The sequence below is a fragment of the Pinus tabuliformis genome, chromosome 1_2 (assembly GCF_031772625.1).
Source record: "Pinus tabuliformis cultivar Carrire ecotype Pingquan chromosome 1_2, CPIR1, whole genome shotgun sequence".
In the NCBI taxonomy this organism is placed as follows: domain Eukaryota; kingdom Viridiplantae; phylum Streptophyta; class Pinopsida; order Pinales; family Pinaceae; genus Pinus; species Pinus tabuliformis.
Window position 1 is genome coordinate 841,960,666 of NC_142298.1, and position 22,491 is coordinate 841,983,156.

The following is a 22,491-nucleotide window of genomic DNA, read 5'->3' on the forward strand; positions in this document are numbered from 1 at the left end:
TTGAACACGACACTCTTTCACTTCATCTATGTGGTTGTTGGGTTGGGTAATCTGCTTGTATTTTGGTTATCATACTATTTTCAGAGCCTCCATTTCATTTTTGGGTCAATGTTACCAACTCCATTCAGTGTCGCCTGTGTGTTCAAGAGAATTCGTTCAGTTAATATCCATTGCAATACTCTTAATCCTTCATTCCATGTTTGCCTTTCCTAATCTAGTTCCGTATCAGCATCATCCTGTCTCAATCATGATACTCATTTCGTGTCGTTGATGGGGGATACATCAGGGCCCTCCTGTGATGGGTCACTTCCTATCAAAATTAGCACATTATCCAAGAAGTTGACTTAAAAACACCCTTTGGTACCTTGGTGCTTGCATACATCAATGACAAGCTTCCTCTCCCTCGGCGACAAGTTTACATCAATGGTCTTCGACCAAAAGATTTTGTGTGGTGTTTGACATCAACTCATTTATTCACACCATACAGATTGTATTGTAGTGTTTTGAGGGCCATTAACATCATCGGTGGTTTCTCTTGCATATGTTAATGGCTTACATCATCAGTCGGTAATCAGATGGTGTCTACCATGTTCAACCTCAGCTCATTTATTCACATGGTTAGACTCGTACATTGGTTGCTCGTGTGAAAGAGATAGAAGACCCCAGATCTAGTTTCATCCATCCGGCTGTGATTTCAAGAGCTATACAGAGATCATAATGTATGATGGCCATGATCATACAGATAGTCATCCAGCCATGGGTCCACCAGTTGTCATTTGTGGACACATCTTTTGATCATTGTACATGTTATGTTAGCTTATGTGTTGAGTATGGGTCCCCCTTAGCAACAAATATGTCATGATGAAACTGTATTGTAACAGACGAAGCTCGTCGGTTTTTCTTGATCTCAACTTGTCACAAGGTAAAGCACTTCAGTCATTAGTCATCATTTATGACTTTGTGCTTTAGGGGGAAATCTGTTATAGGCCATTTTGTCACATCCGATCAATAGGCCTCCTAATGGGGTTAATCAACATCCTATCCCCTTTTTCATCATCTTGCACAAATCCCTAAGCATGTCTCTTCCATTCCCCAAAATTTATGCCTGAAACTGCATCATCTGAGCCAGTTTTAGGACCAATTTTCCCTGGCCTCTTGTTGGACAGCATTCACCTACAGGTTTCTCCATGGTGGCCTACATTGATCACGTACAAGTTGCTCCCCTTTGCACCTGCATTAGTTCTAGAAATTCGGAAAAAAAAATAAATAAATAAAATAAAATTTGGAAGCTTCATCTTCCAGAAGTTTCCAAAATTTGTTACAACCATTTACCTTAGATAAAACATTCAGATCCTATCCCATCCTACTTTGGAGTTTCCATCCCTTATCCTTTGATCACATCCTCCCATCAAAGGTGGATCTAAAACCTTATATTGGTAATTGGATAAGAACTCCCAACTTACCCCACTCCTCTATATATTTACAGCCTTCCATATGCAAGGGGTTGGATTTTGGAGAGTGATTCTACCCTTATGATGTTGTGGTGAGAGGTTTCATTTCATGCATTTAGGGTGATTGGAGGTGTACATTGTGACAAGGAATGGACAGGTCAACTTTGGAGGAGCTCTTCTACAAGATCAACACCTATTTATGGTTGTAAACTCCTCCAATTTATATTAATGCAAATAATTCTTTGTTTTCCTATATGTGATGTTGTTATTTCATGTATTTCAATACCATGTTGATCTATTTAATAGAGTATTTAGATGATATTGCATAGATCTCGTAGTTTCTTGGCTTGTGTTATTTGACTATGCGGGTTCTAATTTTGGCAATCAGAGTTGGAATTGGAGCATTAAAGCTAAAGAAGGAACGAAGCTTGCGATGGATTCCAGGTAGGCTTCATTCCGTCATCTATTTACTTTAAGGAAAGCATTGGGTTCCTTATTTCTCTGTTATTTCTAGGTTAGCCACCAAACCTAGGGAAGATACTTTTGTCCACAATCATAAATCCAGTATAATAGTCGGGGAGGAGAAAAAGTGTTGTCCCTACTATCAATGTCATATGGTAGCTCATTGATCTTAATCTTGGGAGAGCCATCATCCCCAAGTACTTAGATACTAGGATCATATTAGTCGATGTCTGCATCAATGATATTATAGTTCCTAACACTCTCATTGACTTGGAAGTTACCGTAAATGTCATTACTAAGGATACTATGGTCAAATGCAATCTCCAAGGATCTCTAAGGAAGACCACCACATTGCTAAAACTTGTTAATAGATCTACACTAGAACCTGAAGGCATCATCAAATATGTTATGGTATCTATTGATTCCTAGGAATACCCTACATATTTCCTTGTCCTTCAGCCTAGGACCAAGTTTAATGGGTGCCCTCTCACCTTAGGAAGACCTTGGTTAGCCATTGCTTATGCCTAAATCAACTGTAGGGTTGGAAATATGATTATCACTATTGGGCAATCTAAACAAAAAAAATTGTATTATATCCACCTGCTCAACCCCTCATTGAGCATGACTTTCCTATTTGGGTAGAAGAAGAGGAAGAAGGAGACTCTTGTTTATCACCAAGGAACCCTATATGTACATTATAAACCACTATTGGTAGCAAACAAATTGATGTAGAAAATCTGATTGATAAATTTATGGAAAAATAAATACCTTGTTGCCATGAATATTTATGGCTTAAAATATGAATCTATATGACATATTGGTTGTTCTTAATACATTTCATGGGAAGATATTATAATTATTGGTTCTAAGAAAAATAATCTGAAAAGTATAGAAATCAACACCTCCAAAACCTTGAAAATCAACCCCTTTCTCCCAGTTGATCGAGAGGACCAACTACTCAATTTCTTGAAATAGCATGTTAATGCATTTGAATGGGACTATAAAGGAATGAAGAGAGTTTATCCTTTTGTATGCACTCATCATTCATATATATATGAAGGAGGATCATAAACTTTAGTATGGAATAAACTTTGTATTAAAATGTATTGTGAAAGATGAATTGTTGAAAACAGGGTTCATCTATCCAATCTCAGATAGTTGTTAAAAATATAGATCACTACTAGGGGGGTGAATCAGTAGTGATGGGACTTATAAATTTTCCCCAATTGACTAATATTTTTTCTGAATCACTAAACAACCATACACATCATAATATCAATAGATAAATGCAGTATAAATCAACACATAAGAGCCATGAAAAACATCAACACACACATGCACAAGGAGACCCAAGTATTTCTGGTGGAAACCCTCAAGGGGAGAAAAACCACTCGATGTTGTTGTGCTACTTCTTGTTCTCTTATTATCATTAACCAAATATTTACATATTTTTAGTTGGCCACCACCAGATAGGAGCCACTACCCCTATGGATAGTATTGTTGGAACCACCGACTAGGAAGTCTTTACTCACACGACTTTGCATGCCACCACCTGCTAGAAGACACCACTCCCACCATGCCTCACCCAACCACAAATGCATGTAGATGCTACTCCCTATATAATATTTTTCTGAACACCACCAACAAGGTGCCACCACTCTTATCTTGTTCATCCACTATTGATTGAAGGCCACTAGCTCCTGAAACTCTCGGAGCCACGCTTTCATTCATTTTCAAATTGGACTCCAAGGAGAACTTCACAACTCAACAACAACATATCAGTGCTCTATTAAAAGATAAAATTGATGAATACAAACAGTGCATAAGGTAATCTAATAAGTACATCAACAATAACCCTCTCCGCAATAGATAATTTTGTTCATAAATAATCATTGCATACAAAATAACAATTTAATGAATGCACTAGAAACAACCATACAAAAAATAATCTTCAATCAATCCTTACTCCATCTCCTCACTTTCTGCATAAAATTCTAGCTGAAATATTCTTCTTCTACCTGTTGTAACTTATGTAAAATGATTCATATTTTTTGCATAAAGTCCCTCACAGCTTGCACACTCTTCTCTTCTCAGACACTCACTCAATCAATAACTCAACTAACAAAACATTCTCATATCTTCCTCCTATTTATAATTTTGTGATATAGTTAAAATAATAATCGCCTTAGGTGATGGAGTACTCAGCCACTCTTTTCATACCATAAAATTGGTTGGGATCATTCTCCTTGACTTGATCTAGCCACTAACTTCATATAATGAGAAATATTATTCACTTTAACCACCTTCTACAAGTTAGTTAACTTTTTCTAACCTATTAATCAAATATCTCAAAAAAAAACCATCGGCAAAAACCCATAAAAACATTTTAAGTGCATGCATTTTTAGGAAAAAACACTTCCAAGATATGTATGCTAGTTTCCTTCACAAGGCTAACATATGTAGGCTATTTTCCTTCACAAGAGTAGTGTATACCCCTCAAGACTCAACTTCTTCAAGGATTTTGGCAGCTCTGCTTCAGGAGGATATTTGGGACAACATGATAGCCTTCCCCAAGTAGTTTGACACCTTGACACATCATGAAAACCTATAGAGAACATACTTATGATTCTATACAAGGCATATACTTCATGATTATATGGCATACACCAAGATACATCAATCTTGTAGCTTGGCTCTTCCAAAACATGTTTAGCATATCCAACACCTATTCAAGCATTTGAAACGCCTCTATAAGCATCTCCAACACATATAGATCCTTCTCCAACTCCTATTCATCATCAAAAACATCATATTAAGGAACTAGCGTGCCAAACACTTTCCAAACACATATGCATCAGGTTAGGAACATGAAGACCTAGTTGGCCAACCACCTCATCATGAATCAACGTCTCTGCATCAAATTAGGATCTTTGAATCAACTCAATGATAACTCATCACAAATCATGAGGGATACATGTATTAGGTTGACATTTATGGTAATATAAACAATACTAAGTCCCTATTGACATCAATGCCAACATGCTTCCCCTTTGGCATTGATGTAAACCTCAACCTGATCTCCATACAAAAACTCTGAGGTTGATCTCCATACACTCTAATTTCTCTCCCCCTTTGACATCAATGGGAAAGGAAAATAGCAACACTAAAAACAATGCCAACAATGTTAGGGGCTGAGAAAAGTAATCCAATTTTCATGCTCAACACCATACTGACTATAAGGATCATACAAACCAATGAACCAAGGATGTCTCTCCTGTAAGATAGACATGTAAACCAATGAACTTTGCTGCTAACATGTTTCTAGGCAATACCATGCATCCTCTCATGTGGACCATGCTCCCCCTAAGCATGTAATGGGTTTTCAAACACACTCTCTTTGTTGTTCTAGAAACACCTATGCTTCTCTCTAATAAGCCTCCTTTCCAAGTGCAAGAGACTACTCTTCATGGACTAGGAATCCAATTGACTTTGAGAAGTGGTATACAATGTAGTTCCTTACAAATACAAGGCTTCATGGAGCAAATACATGGTTGTGATAAGTACATAAGACTAACATATGACTCCACTATAAGAATATTTATCACCAACGAATGACTCTATGGATGCAATTTTACACCATTCACCTAATTTAATAGGGCTACATCAATGATATACAAAATAGGACATGAGTTGGACACCCATTAGCCCATACATAGCTGATTTGACAACTTTTACAATACATGGGGAATTGCATACCCATTCTGTAATTTCTCCTCACCAGGCGTATTCATTATTAAAATTATCATTTATTCAAGTCCTTCATTGAGTTATTACACTTTGATTTTTTGTTGCTATATGTTTCTATTTACATGATCTATTTTACTACAGGGTTTTCTCTCATGTTTTATTACAGATCTAAAGCATAAAAGCAACCATATTTATTTGTTAGGGTTATAAGTCACCTATAACTTACGTAAGGAATTTTCACTCACTTGCAGAAAAAATTTACACTAACAAATGGTGACTATATTGTGGATTGAACCCAAAATATATGGTTTCATATACCAGTACCTTATCCATTGGGCAGAAATCTAGAGGCAAAAAACTGTCGAAAGTGGTGCAGAAAACTAGCAAAAAAAAGAGGTGAAAATGTTGGAAAAAGAGAGGCAACACACAAGGGGGTCCTAAGGAGGGAAGACAACAAAAAATTATAAAGGGAATAAAGTGTTATAAAAACCTATCTAAAATGACTATAAAACAGAGAGAAAAGTCCAACAAAATAGATCATGTGAATAGAAACATATAACAACAGAAAATCAAAGTGTATTAACCCAGTGAAGGACTTGAATAAATGACAATTTTATTAATGAATACACCTAGTGAGGAGTAATTACAGAATGGGTATGCACTTTAGCTGTAAACAAATGGTGACTCCACTTGTGTAGTAATTCATAAACTTGGTGATTGTTTTTTTAGCTATTTTCAGTGTTTTTCCAGAATTTTTATTCCTCTCAATTTCTATTTTTAGATTTCTTCTATATTCAAGAAAATTTTATGTTTTTGTTGGGGTTTCACATCTTTTTGCATGTCACAGGTACCAGCCAGTAGGAGATGACACAATTTGGGTCAAATCTGTCGATTGGAAGAAGCGGGAAAAGAATGCACTTTTTGGCTCAAAATATGTGCCCCCCCAACCCCCCATGCACTTTTCATCCTATAATTTGCACCCAGACAGGCTTTCTAGGCCAGTAACTGCATTCTGCCATTTTTCAAATTTTCCATATTTTGCAGAGACTGTTGTGTGTGTGCCAAGAAGGGTTTCTGTTCTTTCTTGAGTTACCTCTAGGCCTAGATCCACTTAGTAGTTTCTCATAGAGGAAGGAAAAATACCCATAGGGTTTAGATTACACCTCTATCATTTAGGAAGAGATTTGTTGAGTTGAGGAGCCTAGCGTGTAGCATTTTTAGCCACTTTTTATAGCACCTTTCCCTTTGTTTTACAACCATTTTATACAAGTTTTTACAACACTTTATTCCCTTTATAATTTAGTGTTGTCTTCCCTCCTTAGCATCCCCTTCTGTATCCTTATTTTTGTAGCTTCTTGCCTGTCTTTTTCCAACACTTTCACCTCTATTTTTTGTTGGTTTTCTGCACCACTTTCAACATGTTTTTCCTTTATATTCCAGTCCCTTAGACAATAGATATTTTTGTCATTTTTGTGTCTTTGAGTAGCTTTTTTTCCCTAATTTTTATTGTTGTTTGATTTCCTTCTTGGGTGGGTGGTTGTGTGCTTCAGTTTGTTGTTCATTTTATTGTTCATTTTCAGTACTATTTATAGTTTATGCACTTTATTTTCAACAACATTGGAATCATCAAAACATGCATAATTAACTCATCCACTTGACATTTTTCACACACACACACCCTAAGCAAACATGACCTTGGTTATCACCGCCAAGCACAAACCTGAAAAAATCCACCTTAATAACTTAACTCACATAGATTAAACCCACTTGGGTACCAGGGCCAAAACAATCTTTGTAGATAGGTGTAAGATCATTAGGACAAGCTTCCAATAACACCCATTGATCACTTACATTGAAACATGGAAAGTTGACGTTTTAGGGAGCTTAAAATACTTCTCCATCCCATGTCCAAAATTGGAGCACGTCAGAAACCTAACTTACAAGGAGTTAGGTTAGATCATAGTGCAAGCGGTTCTACTCAAGGCTACCCAACTCATGGTAGGAAATTATGTGTCGTGGTTGATCACCAAGAAGCTCAAGACTCAACCACCCCTATGGGACTAACGTAACCTTGATGGAAAATCTTAGGAAAACACCCTATTGGACTAGCTGGTCCTCTACCCCACCTTTATTTATACAACTCTGCTTGCATGGATCAAATTTTGTCAAGTAAAAAGTCTCTTAGAAGGTGATCTAAAACAATAGAACTAGGACTTTTTTGAGGATATATATCACCTTTAGGCTAGAGGTCTTTTATTCTTTGAAAGGAGGTGTTTTCTTGAATTAGAGTAGCATGTCATTATAGTTAGTTTACACTTGGCACCACTGCACTAGGTTTTTCTTGTTGTTTGTTACTCTTTTCTCCTATCATTGCCCTTTAGCCTCTTGAGTCATCTTTGTCTTGACACCATTGCACCCCTTAGGCATTTGTCGCAGAGACTTCGTGGCCTTTGCCCCCAGTTTCCTTCAGGACATCCCATCACCCCGGCTCAACTACTAAGGGTCCATATACCATGTCCTCCATTGAGTCCACATACAGACTCTAGCTCTTTTGATTCTTCTAGTTCTTCCTTCGAGTCCATATCTTCCCAACCTCATATCGCCACCATGTCAGACACTAATGTGGGTGGTGGTAACTAAGGTCCTAACGAAGATAACCCCATAAGAGAAACCTCTTCAGGTATGGCCACTAAACCCCCCCCCCCCCCCACCCTTGCTTCACTATATGGTTGGTTTGAGCCTCCCTGATCTGTAAACTATTGCAAATACTCCACTGGACAGTTCGTCACAACAGATCTGATAATAATATATTAAATTCTGAATTTTTACACTATTACAACTTTATTACACTTCTAGATCGATAAATTTAACTATAATTAGTGCATGCATGTAGATGGAAATTATGCACAAAAGTAGAGAATCACAAAATAAGCTCACACACACATATAAAACATAAGATATGCTCTGGAAAACCCTTTTGGGAGAAAACCCAACTAGAAGGTGAGGTCGCTTCGCTCTCTTTCTCTATCTAGAAAATAAGGTTGCAAGTATAAAGAAGTAATGCATGTGGCCCATGGGATGATACAGTGCACATATCCTCTCTGTGTGCTTTACCTCCTATCTCTCTTGGCTATTTTTGCTCAGATATGGAGCAAAAGTCTCTCGAAAGAATGGAATGTCTCTGATGAGACCCAGTTGCAAATGTTGCAACTCCAGAGGCTACCAACTTAAATTATCAAGCTGGGGTTTGTACAAACTTAAGAGGTGTCGGCACTCTCTGTCCAACATGCAATGTGTCCTTCTTTCATTGATATGATGCAATGAAGTGAATGCCATGAAATCCAAGCCTAAACTAATTGCAGAAATGGAAATCTTACTATATTTGTAGAAAGGAAACCTAATTACTTTTGCAGAGAGGAAATCCTAGTTACTTTTGCCAAAAGAAAAGGCTATTATACTTTGCATGAATGTAAATGTTAATCCTATTTGCATAAATGCATTAACTTGTGCTTCATAAAGTAATCATTAAAATCATCATTATGCTCTTCAACTCATGAATCCGTCCACTAATCCAAACTGCAAAGGTGAATTGACATGGAGAAGAGGCAAGGCTTAAGAGGTATTTTGGTCTTACTCAATGAAGGATTCAAAGCCTAGGGGCCATGATTCAAGCCTAAGAGATAAAAATCAAGCTTTTGGAGCAAATATGGTCAAGTTTACATGTGCTACAAGAGTGCTACAGGAGGCCCTGTTTTGCTACAAGAAGAGATAACTTGACGAATGCCCAAGAAAATCAAATGAAAATAGGATGGGAAACAATTTGTTATTAAGTAGGATGTCTTAGGACTCCATTCAAAGTGGAATTGCTCGAAAATACCTCTACTAACACGTGCTAAAAATAGCAGAAAATTACTACTCTAAAAACTAGAAATTCAAGAACTAGTGAGCTAGTTAACCTACCAAATACCTAACCTAATAAAGTTTAAATTCCATGGGGTAAATTTTTTTATTAACTTGAATTTTTTTTACCCAATACAAGTGGAATCAACTAAAATGAATCTCATTAACATGTTCTAAAAAATAGCACAAAATCACTACTATTTTGCTACCAGGGACTTTTAGAATTCTAAATTCGTGAACTAGTAACCAAATCCAAGTAGCTCAATGATGACTATGAATTTTAAAAGATATTCTAAGGATGTGACATGTTTGTGAATCTGTAAATAACTTGCAAAACAAATCACTTCAATCATTTAACCAATGTATCTTACAACAAAAGAAGCATGAATAGTAAACGCAGAAATAAGAGATGCAAGTGAAAAAGACATTCAAAAGACAAATAAAGTGTACAAGAGGGCTCTAAGGCTCCTGGGATGGCCAAGCCCAAGGAAAATCAAAGTCCTATAAAGGAAACCAAACTTTAGAAGCTAAAAATGGCACCAAACTTCATTATTTGAATCAATCCAAGTACGTCCCTGCTAGAAATGAAAGTGGAACTACTAAATAACAAGTTTTCTCCACAAGAAGACTAAGAAATGCATGCCTCTAGAGGCCAATTCGAATCAGTACTTATACAAATTTATGAGGAAGCATTCTCCTTGAAAGGAGGAAGCTTTCCCCTCCAAAATCCTTCAAATATTGGATCTCGTTCCCAACACTAGGAATCTGCATTAAATGACAGGGAACACATTCCTAGATTTTCTCAATCACTGGAGCTCCAAATTTGTGCAATAATTTCATAATATCTTGTTAATTTAATATAAAATCTTGATCCATCTTGTAATAGGGAGAAAGTCCAAATATTATCTCATTCATAGTTTACTCCATATTCTCTCAATATTCTGCAAAAATAAATAATATTAGGCACATAATATGCAATTACCTCTAAACCTTCCTAAGAATGTATTAAAGCTAAAACACATTATTATGTGTAGAAGGAGAGATTTAATATAGACTTTATGTGCCTAGGAAAGGTTATATGGGCCTTAATTTATGTCTAATTTGGATGCCCATCATACCCCCCTACTGAAATTGTTGCTCATCCTCTGAGCAACCTATCCAACTTCGCCCTTTTGTTCTTATTTTATGCCTAATATGTCTTTCATGCAATTCCCTTCCTTGGCTCAATGGAATATGATTTGGATGGTTGCCTGCGTTGTATGGCTTCCATGGATAGAGTCTCCATAGTGGCAAGTTGTACCTCTTTTTCTTGCAACTGCTCTTTTAGCCTTATGTTTTTTGCCTATAGTTGTTCCCTCATGATTGACTCTCTCAACCTTAAGTTTCTTAATTCCTTGCTCATTTCATTTACTATTTCCTCCATGAGGCTTACATCTTCTACTTTTTTGGATTTTGTGATTTGCATCCATCTATGTGCTTTACCTCTTTCCTTCTCCAACTAAAAGAAGAGTGGTATAGAAATTTTCTCAAGTATAATCCTACCTCCCTCAACAAAATTGTAGTAGGATTCTAGATTGGGTTGTGGATCAAGCTTCTGAAGTTATTGGAGACGTTTTTCCTCTTCTTTTGGTGTGGTTGCCTCTTCCTGTATCATCTCTTGTTACTCCTGTAGCATCCCCTGTTTCTCCTGTAGAAGTCAATGTTTTCTCCTATAGCTCTTCTTTTCCTCTTGTAACACGGAAGTTTGTGTCTTGATCCTCTTAAATGTGACTGCTCTAGTGGTGGGCCTCCCTATGGGTGAAATTCCCCACCCCCCCCCCCTGTATCACTCTATTAGCTTCCTGTAGCAAATTTGTTCTTCCTGTAGCAGTTGTGTTCCTTCCTGTAACACAAAATCCGAATCATTTAGCAACTAATATTTGCATGCTAATAAGTGGTGGGTCCACCTTTTATTTCTGTTATCTTTATTTTTCTATTGTTTTTTCCATTATTTTTTCTTTTTTTCAAATTTTTCTCTCTTTTTTTCACTGCATGCAAAATAAATGCAAAGTGCTTTGAGTTAACTACGTTGGCCCTACCTTACCCCTTCGCACTCCTCGTCCTCCATCACTTCTAAATTATTGCAACCCACTTTCTCAAGTCCTCTTCACTTTTGTCTTGTTCCTCACCCACGCATGTGGGTGTGTTGGTGGAAAGGTGAAGTTATTTGCTATATAAGGTTGAGGTTACTCTCCTACTCATTTTGGATTAAAAAACAAAAATAAAAAATTCCTTCATACACTTGCAACGATTTTCAAGCTAAAATAAGTTCATATGAAAGTTTTAGAGGGTTGCATACCTAAGCCTTACCCTGGGTGTGTTTTTGCAAGTGATGTTGGAGCCAAAGACTGTGTTGCAGGTGTTTCATGGTGGCCTAATTCATCATTGATACTTGTTGTCAGAGGTTTCTTGCAGATGTGTAGATCCTTTGATGGATGCATGGTAGATCTGAACATGAGTGAGGTTGTTCTTGAGTGTCTTCTGAGAGATCATTGCCTTTGTATGTTTCCTTGGGAATAAGGGTTGATTTATTGCCTCTTTGTAGTTTTATCTTCCCATGCTTGATTTCTCTATGCATTGGCTCTATTCCGGAAATATTTTTTGACATGTACTTAACTGATAGAGGCTTATCAACACAGGTTTTTTTCTATGGTGGATCGAGTGTTTTTGTTTGAGATGAACAATGATCTTGCAACAATATGTATAGGTCTTGTAGCTGCCCAAAATTTGAGGAAATGACTTTCCAATGTCTTCATGATGATTGGCTCTTCATTTTGTTGCTCTCAATTGTGGTCTTTTAAGGCAATCGCACACTGCTACATGAATGTATTTCTTCCTGTAGAAGTCACAAAAACCCTTCTATAACAACGATATCCTTCAGATTATGCTTCCAAAAACACTCATAATTCATGATCAATCTATCGACATGGATCAAAAGCCTTGGTTGTGGTGAAAGTAATGAAAGAAGGGGTGAAAATGGGGAATTTTCATGGACAAAGATGAATTTTTTGATGGATAAGTGACTAAATGGTGTGGAGGATGGATGATGGAGGTGTGGTAGACTTATTTCTTGATTCCCCTAAGGAAAACATGGGATCTTACCCCTCTTTCTATGCCAATCACACTCCTGTAGCAATTTTGGTCCCTCCTGTAGCATTTCAGGACAATCTCCCGGGGCAAAATTGTTTTATCCATATCTCTCAAATGGTAGACTAGATTGAACTAAAAAAAATTCAACATGTTTCCATCATCTTATGCACCTCCCCATAAAAAAACTTGGCCAATGGATGCATGCATCTCGAGAAAAAATTACAAATGGTTGTAGGTGATGGAGGCCGATTTCTTGAAAAGTGTGCATTGGAATTTGTTGAAATTGCTTAAGCATGTTACCATCATCCATATTCATCTCCCCATGAAACAACTCAGTCAATGGATGCACAATTTTCAAGATATGGTAAAAACAATTCTTTGCCTGTGTATTTTTGCCTCCTGTAGCAAAATAGAACCCTCTTGTAGCATTTTAGGACAGCGAGGAAAATGAATGGTAAAAGCTTGGAAATTATGGGTGGATGTTGGAAATGGATGAGGGTGATGGATTGACATGGCCTTGGTCATGTTGGAGCATCTAAGCAAAGGAGGAGAAAGCCAAGTTTGACTTTCTTTGACTAGGTTTTCAATCAATTTTTTCTTTTGGTGCTAACTTTTTCTTGTTGCTTGCAAAGGTTGGAGAGCTCATACATTCGTCAAAGAGAGATACATGGAGAAAATATTTTTTTTCATGTTTTTTCTTTTAGGCCTACTAGCAGCCTCAATGAGGCTTTCAACTAGTAGGTCTGCCTAGGCGCCTCAAAGGAGGTTTTCACCTAGGAACATTTCTTTTTCTCTTTTTTCCTCTTTTTCCAACCCATTGGCCACCTCATGGAGGCTTTCAATCAATGATCCAATCTCAGGCACCTCTAAGGAATTTTTCACCTGAGATTTTATTTTTCCTCTTAGTTTTTCATTTTTTAATTTCTTTTTTCTATCCTATTCTACTTGAAAAAAACAAATTTTCTTTCAAGTATAGGAATACTTCCAATGGAACCATGTGCACGTCAAGATGACAGATAAACTCATGTGTAGACTCAAAACATATGCTTTGACATGTACCTGAATTTTACAAACCAAATTCTTTGACTTTGACGATATCAAGCACTGTTGAAGAAGAGAGTGATATTCCATCTTGTTTATTTTCTGGAACCAAACCTCAATATATCTTTGATGCCCTTGGTTTTCTTTCTCATCTGGATCATTCTTCATGTCTTATTCTACCATGACATCCAAATCTTCCTCTTTTTGTTGATTATTCTCTTGAACACAGGGAGGATCTGATGGTAAACATGAGGGAGCTTTGGTCTTCTCATTTGAATCAAGTGCAGCCCATGATTCTTTTGCCTTCTCATTTGAATCTTCTTTTTCTTAATGTTGTCCTTCAATGACATCAAGAGAATCTATTTTTTTGCAATAATCTTCCTGAGCTAAGATAAATACCATTTAGATCAAGAAAATATGTTTGGAAGTGTGGTACCTTAACATTATAAGTGGGATGAGCTACTTCCTTGTGTGGGTTTGCAATGGTGGTATAGGTAGTTGAGTGGGAGTGGATCTTTGAGATGAATGTGGTTGAGGTTGTGGTTGTGGTGGAGGGGATGGTAGGGATAGCATGGAGTTGGGTATGGAGGATATTGTGGATTCCTCCCATAAGTTCCTTTCCAACCTTGTTGCCAAGATTTGTTTTGGGGTTGAGATGGCGAAGGTTTCCAAGGAAAGAGTGTGTTCCAATTACTTTGACATGGATGTGCATAAGCATGAAATTGTGAATTAGATTCTTGCATCATATCAGGTTGACTAGCATGTCATGGTCTTCTTGGAGTTACATAGCATAGCTTCTTTGGCGATTTACTTGCTCCATTGTCCTCTTGGTAAACTTCCTTCAACCTCAATAACGATGGGAAATATTTAATAGCATGTGATTCTGCATGGACAACACAAATATCAACATCTTATGTTTGCTCATCTTGCATTCTTAACATTTCTGCTTGGTCGCTTAGATTTCTAATAATTTTTTCTTTAAATTTTTCAAGCAAATGTCCAAGTTCAACTTGACTTACCAATCTTGATGTTCATTTACTTACTCTTGCCCTTCCTCTTGATATGTTCTTGCATGTTTCACAAATTTATTCAAATGATAATTGGTATACATCACATACACTCATGAGATCAAGGAGATCAACCCACTTGTCCCTAATTGTTCTAAGTAAGAGGGTTTTTAGTGTGTCGAATTCTAAATAATGCAATTTTTTCCTCTTAAAATTATACATGAATCTCTCTATTAGATCCTCAAGGCTCTCATCTTATTTTTGAGTAATTCTAAATATTTCTTCTTTAAGATCATGATCTTTATATTTTTCTAGAAATATTTTTGCATATCACTCCATGACCTTATTGAATTAGTCCCTAAACTCATGAACCATTTAAGAGCTTGTTGACAGTGTTGGACATGCCAACATGTCAGGGGATCTCTCCGGAAAGAATTCCCAACTAGACCTCAGACCGTTCAAAGTAGGAGTCCTAGCAATGGGTAGTAAAGCAATGCCTTGATTGTGATAGCATGCAGAGGTAAGTGTGATATCTTTGTCGGAAGCAAGTGTGTGACCTTGCAACGAGTCAAGTGAGATACATGGGGATTCTAATACACAGAGGGGAAAAGGAAGTGTATCCCTTAGAAGCCTATAATAGTACGTAGCCTGAAAGGAACACACGAGTTGAATGACATCACAAGCTGAAAAGAATAATAGACCACAATCCAAAGTGATAGGTTAAACCAACAACATGTTTGCAATAATATTCCTACAATTGCATACAAAATAGTTCATACACAAATGCGTAAGTTAATAAACATGCATCGCTAAAACAACCAGAATAGTCCAACTACAATAACAACATATGCATGAAAACATGTTAGATCTATTATATATTATATAAAGTGAAAGTTACATCCATACATACACCATTGACATCCACTAGCCCCAATATTGGAACATTATAGTCAACACCACCTGCTCCTCCAGAGAGATGTACTCACTCTACGTTGTGGAGAAGTTAAGGCTCATCACAATACTCTCCAAGCCTTCTCTAAGCAATGCTTAGCCAAAATCTTGGCTCCAAAAAGCTTGTACTATGAGTTATGAGGTTCTATATATATCAAAGAGGTGTGGTGACCCTTGGCATTCCCCTTTGACTCTTGGACTACCCTCATGACTCTTCACACTACATACTGATTGTTCACATTCCACTAATGACACTTGGAATTTCACTTACAACATATTTACAATAATACAATTTCCACATATACCCATGTGGGACAAAAATATGCTTGAGTCAATCTGACAAGAAAAACAACATCACTCTGGGTCTTGAGGAAAGACCAACTCAATAACCTCCTCGTGGTGATCTTCACTAACGAACTGATACCAAGCTTGGTGCTGCGCTATTTTGTCCCTGTACTGTTTGATGACATCTTTATCGAAACGGACTCTTGCCTCCATGGCTTCCAGGTATATGGTTCTAAAACCTCTGTCCAACTCATCCTGAAGCATGTGTAGCACTATCCTGAGTGTGGTTGGGCCATTGATGTACCTAGCATGTGTCTCTGCTCTGAGTTGCAATTCATCATTGGTGGCTTTGCGCATCAACTTCTCTATGTACTTGTCGACATCCAGCATGACTTGGTTCTTCCTCATGGCCTGGGTGAGGGTTCTGATGGAAGGGATCTTGTGCATTCGCACTATGAAATCCAGACTCCTGAACAACCATGCATAGGAAGCCTCAATTCTAGTGATGAGCAGAGGGAGCTGCTCATAGTTCCGGATCAACATCTGAATATGTGCTTTGTCTAGCTCAACCTCTGGCTTCATCCTCTTGTGCAAGTAAATCAGGGCTCCCTTGTACCTCATTGTCCATTCTTGCATGTGCATAATAGTAGTGTGAAAGTCTTTGAGAGTTTGGGTTGCCTACGCACACTGCTACTGAAAGTCGTATATATGGACAACCGTTTTGTGCATAGTGACAAATCTTCTATACACAATCCGTATGGTGGCTTCCAAAGTTGATATCTCCGCCACTTTTGCTTTCTTCATGTCTCTCATGGCGGATCTTATGGACTGCTATGTTCTCTACCTGGCCTCTTGCAAGTCCTTCGCCACTCGATCATTCTTTGCTATCAAGAACTTTACTGTCAAGCTTATGGCTTCTACATAAGCCTTAGAAGCCTCGGCCATGGCAACTAGATGTCTTCTAACATCTAGTACAGTCACCCTTTCTTCTATGTGTGCAAGTGATGTATGATCAGTTGAGAGTTGCCTTCTTCATTCATGTACAATCCTCTGATGTGATTCGTCAAATGCTAGTTCTTACACATCTGTCTCTGGATCATCATCAAGGAAGACAACTTCTCCTTGTTTGCTCAGGATTGGTCATGATTCTGGAGGTGGTGGAGACTGTGGTGTGACATCAGATGCTCTTGGCATGAGATTGGTGTCTTGGTCCCGCAACTCTTATTCTCTCTCCATGTTGGTTGCCTCAACTAGCTTCTCAACCTGTTGAGCAAGTTCCGAACCTTCACCTGCTCACCCTCTTCTTCATTTGTTGGATGCTCTGCTTCTTCAACCTGTATCTGTGTAGTTTGCTCTGTCAGTGCACCTTGTCCTTCTTCCTATTCCTATTTCTCCCTTTGTTCTCGTTCTCTCATTCTAAGCTCTTATTTTGTTTTCATCTTCTTCTATGTCTCCTACAATCTCATCTTTGTATCTTCCAACCTTTTCTTCCCTCTTCTATTTCATTCTACTCTCCTCTCTTATTGTCACCTCTTTGCATATATCTCCATAGCTACTCTCTCAACAACTGGATCTTCTTTGAACTTGTAGCTTTTCTCAGCCTCTGCGCTCTCGCAAATATTCCTCTTGTCTTTGTCTTGCACAAGTTTGTTGCTCAATGTTGTTGTTTTTTTTGCTTCCTACAGTGTTGCTACCTGCAATGCTACTTTCCATTCTGCAACCATGCTAACTGGTGAATTGAGCCTAGAGGAGTTATAGCAATGCCTCCAAGCATCTTCCTTTGTCCAATGACATGCCCCATTAATCCATGGGTAGTGCACCTTCGCACAATGGTTCTTGAATAATTACTGGGGATCATACGGATTGAAGCTCTTGGTGCTGAACCGAAACTTCTTCAAGTCTTCGGTCTTGACATCTGCATCTTTCAAGGTACGGATCTCGTACAACCCAATCCGCAAAGGAAGAGTAGGCCATGGTGCCCTCTTCCTCCTGAGCATTTGAGCTGATAACCCTGTGGAGATGTGGTATGCAACATCTTGCATGACCAGCTTGTCCATGGAAAACCTTGGTAGCTCATGTAGAGGCTTCTCAGCGCCAAACATCTTCATGAAGGTTCCACAGGGTGAGACATACCAATATGCAATGTTAAGCAATGCCTGCATCGCTTCTTGGGACATGCAAGGTGGATCATGTTCAAATATCATCCTGTACAGTGGGGTGATGAAGTGGTCAAACAACCTTGCCATGACTCCTCGGTAGCTGCACTCAGAGAACAACTTGCAATAAACATTCACAGCTTCCTCTGATGGTGTCCATGTCCAACCCATGCCAGGGAACTATTGTTGGGCACAGATTGCATCAAGAAGGTACGTGGACATATAGAATCTTTCTTGTCCATCCTTAGGTGGATTCTAAGTATTTGACACATGCAATTTATGCTGAAGAGACAACATGTCTGACCAGTTGAAAGGCCTCCATTCATTTGCCAACTGATCTAACATAACAACCCAACTCTGCGGGAAGGTCTCCGTGCTCTCTTAACCATACAAGTGACATGCAAAGATGACCAGGATTTGGTAAGCCTTCTTGAGTGACTTCGTCTTGTAGACCTGGTTGGGTGTCATCCTGAACTTTGATGGCTCTTTTACCCAACGCTTCATGATATCTCTAGTGTTTACATTGTTGTTGGGAGTGAAGAACAGTGCATCCATGTAGTTCACCGGCTGCGGAAAGTCATACATTTGATGGTAGCTTTTTGTCCTAAAGGTGGCAAGTTGTGTCCCACTGGCATTGCTCAATGTCATCATCTCGAGATTGGTATGTGAGACAACCCAGTGAATGATATCCATGCACGAGAAGGCTAGGTACCTGCATGCAACCTTGTACAATCCTAAATTTTGAATGTTGACATAGACTTATCAATCTTCTTTGAAACTACCTACAAAGATGTCCTTTATTTCTTGCCATGTGATCTTCATGTCCTTCTCCACAAACAGTTGTGTGTCTACATAGATGGGAAAGTTCATTGGCACCTGTTAAACTACGTCTCCAGTGTTGCTCTCTACAGTGTCCTTTGATACAACTCTCTTGGAAACCATGATGCTTGTACTGCTAAGAGACTGCTCAACAACTGATGCACCTGGAGACAGAGTGGACACTCACGATATTCAAATGTTAGTTAAAAAACACAAAGCACTTCAATGATTGATAATGCAACAAACTGGGTGACTGTTGGGAAAGATTTCGCACTAGTGACTCTCAGAGGTGGGAAACTGATAGTTGGAATTGCGCATTTCACAGTCTCAGCTACCAGTGGGACCTGCTGCTGACTGGAATTGCGTAGAGTGCAGTCCAACTAGGTTGACTGTGGATTGGACCTATGAAATGTGCAGTTCAATCTGGCTTGACTGCTGGCTAGGACTACGCATTGCACAATCCCAGTGGGCAAGACCGGGCATTGTCTCCCCAAATTGTGCAAAGCACAGTTGGAGGCCAATGACAAGTAGCCTCTGTGCAATTCCTGGAGCCAAGGTGGAGCATTGAGGTCTAGGAATACACAGTGCATGTCAGGAAAAGTGAGATCTGAGCTAAGGCAACCCAGATTTTCCCAAGGGAAACTTGAAAATGAGAAGATTGAATGCACAAGCCAAGGATGGTGTAGATAGGAGTGAATGATCATGCATGCAATCAAAACCAATGTAGGAATCAATCAAATGGATGAACAACGAAGCTAGTGGAGAGGGTCACCGCAATAGTGACTTTTGGTGCAAAAAAAGTGTTATGCATGCGACGCTTAAGAAAGACAATGCAAAACTTGAAACAACACTTCTACAAGTTAAAAAAAAAACTAAAATTCTAGCGGTCATTCAGTAAAACATGCAAAATAACAATCACACAAGCCAAGGAAACAAAAGCAATAGAAAAAGTAGCAAAAGACTTGAAAAGAAAAACTTACCTGGAAAAGTTTTGTCGACTGTGCCGAAGGTTCCTAGATTCCTTGGGAACGCCAGAGCTCCAAGATCGAACGTGTAGAATGAGCTCTAGGTGTCATTTAAATGGATTTGGTAGATTCGGGGTTTATGACGTGCATGCCAAAAGTCTAGGAAAAAGTGACAAGTGGCATGAAGTTTCTAAAATCAACTTGAGTGTAACTCCCAGGGCTAAAAATAGATCCCTATATTTTAGGGATGTTTTTTTGCTTTTTTGTTTATTTTCTTTTTCGGGAAAGGCTACCATGCATGCATGGAGAAATTATGTAGTTCTGGAGGGAACCAGGAAACTTTTCAGCACATGCATCAGGCAACAGCTGATGGAATGCTTCTATGCAATTCCTCGGTTGAGTGGCTATGGTTGCCTCTCATGCTTTGCGTAATTTCCCAACTGAAGACAAGCTGTCAGCTAGGTCTATGCAATTTCTGAGCCAAAGCTCACTGTTGGGATGTTCTTTGCAATTTCTCTAAGCAAGGATGTTTGTCAAACTGCTCTACACAATTCTAGAGAGCAAGGCTGACTATCGGGCTGCTCTGCACAATTCTAGAGAGCAGGGCTGACTATCGAGCTGCTTTGCGTAATTCCAAAGAGCAAGCTAGGTTTCCCTCTAGGACTGCTAGTTTTCAAAGACAATGCTAGAACAAGATGTAAAACAAGTCACGGGGTCAGCTTGTGGTTGGTCAGCAAAACAAGTAAGTGAACACAAGCTGCAAAGTGAAAGATAAACATGAATGAGCACAAGTACCTGAGCAGTGTAAGACACGCTACTAAGAATTTGAGGAGGGAGGCTCCAAAAAAAGTGAAGGCAAAATTTTGGAGGGCGGCTGTAGCTGCTATAGCATTGGTGACACACTAGTATCACTCTAGTTGTCTGTATGGACCTTGTTTCATGTAAAGCGAATCTAATTCCTTTGGAAGTATTTTTCAATTCTTTGATAATCATGGCTTCCTCACTAGCTTGAGTTATAGATATAGTCCATGCTATTCACTTGATCAGTCAGCACACATTCCAAGCCAAGTCAACTAAGTTGTTTCGATTGGGGAAGAGGGGTATATTGATGCACAAGTAATATAACTGTCAGAGTTTTAGTTTCATCTCTGGTGTTGCTTTTCTACCAGCAAGCCTGGACAGTACCCCAGCGGAGTCACTTCAGAAACACAAGCATCACTCCGCTACCAGCAAGCCTAGTCAGTACTTCAACGAAATTACTTGCATCACCTCTCTGCGCAAGAAGCCTTTTGTTGGGTTGTGTTATATTCTTTCCACATAGTTAATAGGGGGTTTGAAGGGCACCCGTAACCCCACTTTATGGGGTCCGGGGCAACGCCCCGGAAAATTTTGGTTTTGGACCATATGTTAGGTTGGGTGGACCCACCTATGGTTTTGTGCATGATTTTCGCACATGTTTTTTTGGACGCGATGGTTTTCGGTCCATGGTATTGGATGCTTCGGCATGTATAAATATGTATTGTAACATTGAAAGGAACATAATGAAAAATCAAGGTGGTAGTCCCGGTTTTGGGATCCAGGGAAAAATCTCTGTGCATATGTGTTTTATGGGTTATGCTCTCACATTGTTTATTTTCTTTGTTTAAGAATTCGTATGCAAGTAATTTCTGTACTGGGTTAAAACCTACATTTGGTATCAGAGTTGTTTTGGCTTCAAGGGGACGCCTTTGTTGCTGAGGGGTTTCGCTCGGGCCTGTGGTAGACCCTGTTCAGTGGGAGATCTGTGAGATCGATTCTGGTGGTGAAAGAAGAAGGCGAGCAGTGGAAAGATAGAGATTGAGAAGTTCAATGGTCAGAATTTTGAGTTGTGGAAACTCAAGATGGAGGATCTGTTGGTGGATAAAGATCAGTGGATCGCGGTAGATTCGAGTACTAAACCATCGGGAGTGACCGATGAAGAATGGAAGAAGTTGGATCGGAAGGCAAAGAACACAATACGATTGTGTGTCTCGGATTCAGTATTGCTGAATGTATCAGGGGAAGCTACAGCAAAGGCTTTGTGGGTCAAGTTAGGGACTTTGTACCAATCTAAGTCTCTGGTGAATAAACTGTTCCTGCGGAAAAAGCTGTATAACCTGAGGATGAAAGATGGAGACTCAGTGACAGAGCATCTGAATGCATTTAATACTGTGGTAAGTCAGTTATTATCTGTTGATATTAAAATTTCAGATGAAGATAAGTGCATCAGTCTGTTGTGTTCTCTACCAGATTCGTGGGATAGTCTAGTTATTACAATAGGTAGCAATGCAACTGCTTTGCAGTTTGATGAAATAGTCTCAGCCTTGCTGACAGAGGAGATGACACAGAAAAATATGGACAACCAGAATGGTGATGCCTTGTCTATACGAGGACGGTCCCAGAACAGAAACAAAAATAAGTCATCGAGTGGGAGATCTAAATCTCCAGGAAAACCTACAAAGGTGGTGTGCTGGAAATGCGGAAAGGAAGGGCACTTCAGAAGATATTGTAAATCTAAAGCTCTTGATAAAGGAAAGGGATCTGATGATGCTCCTTCTGC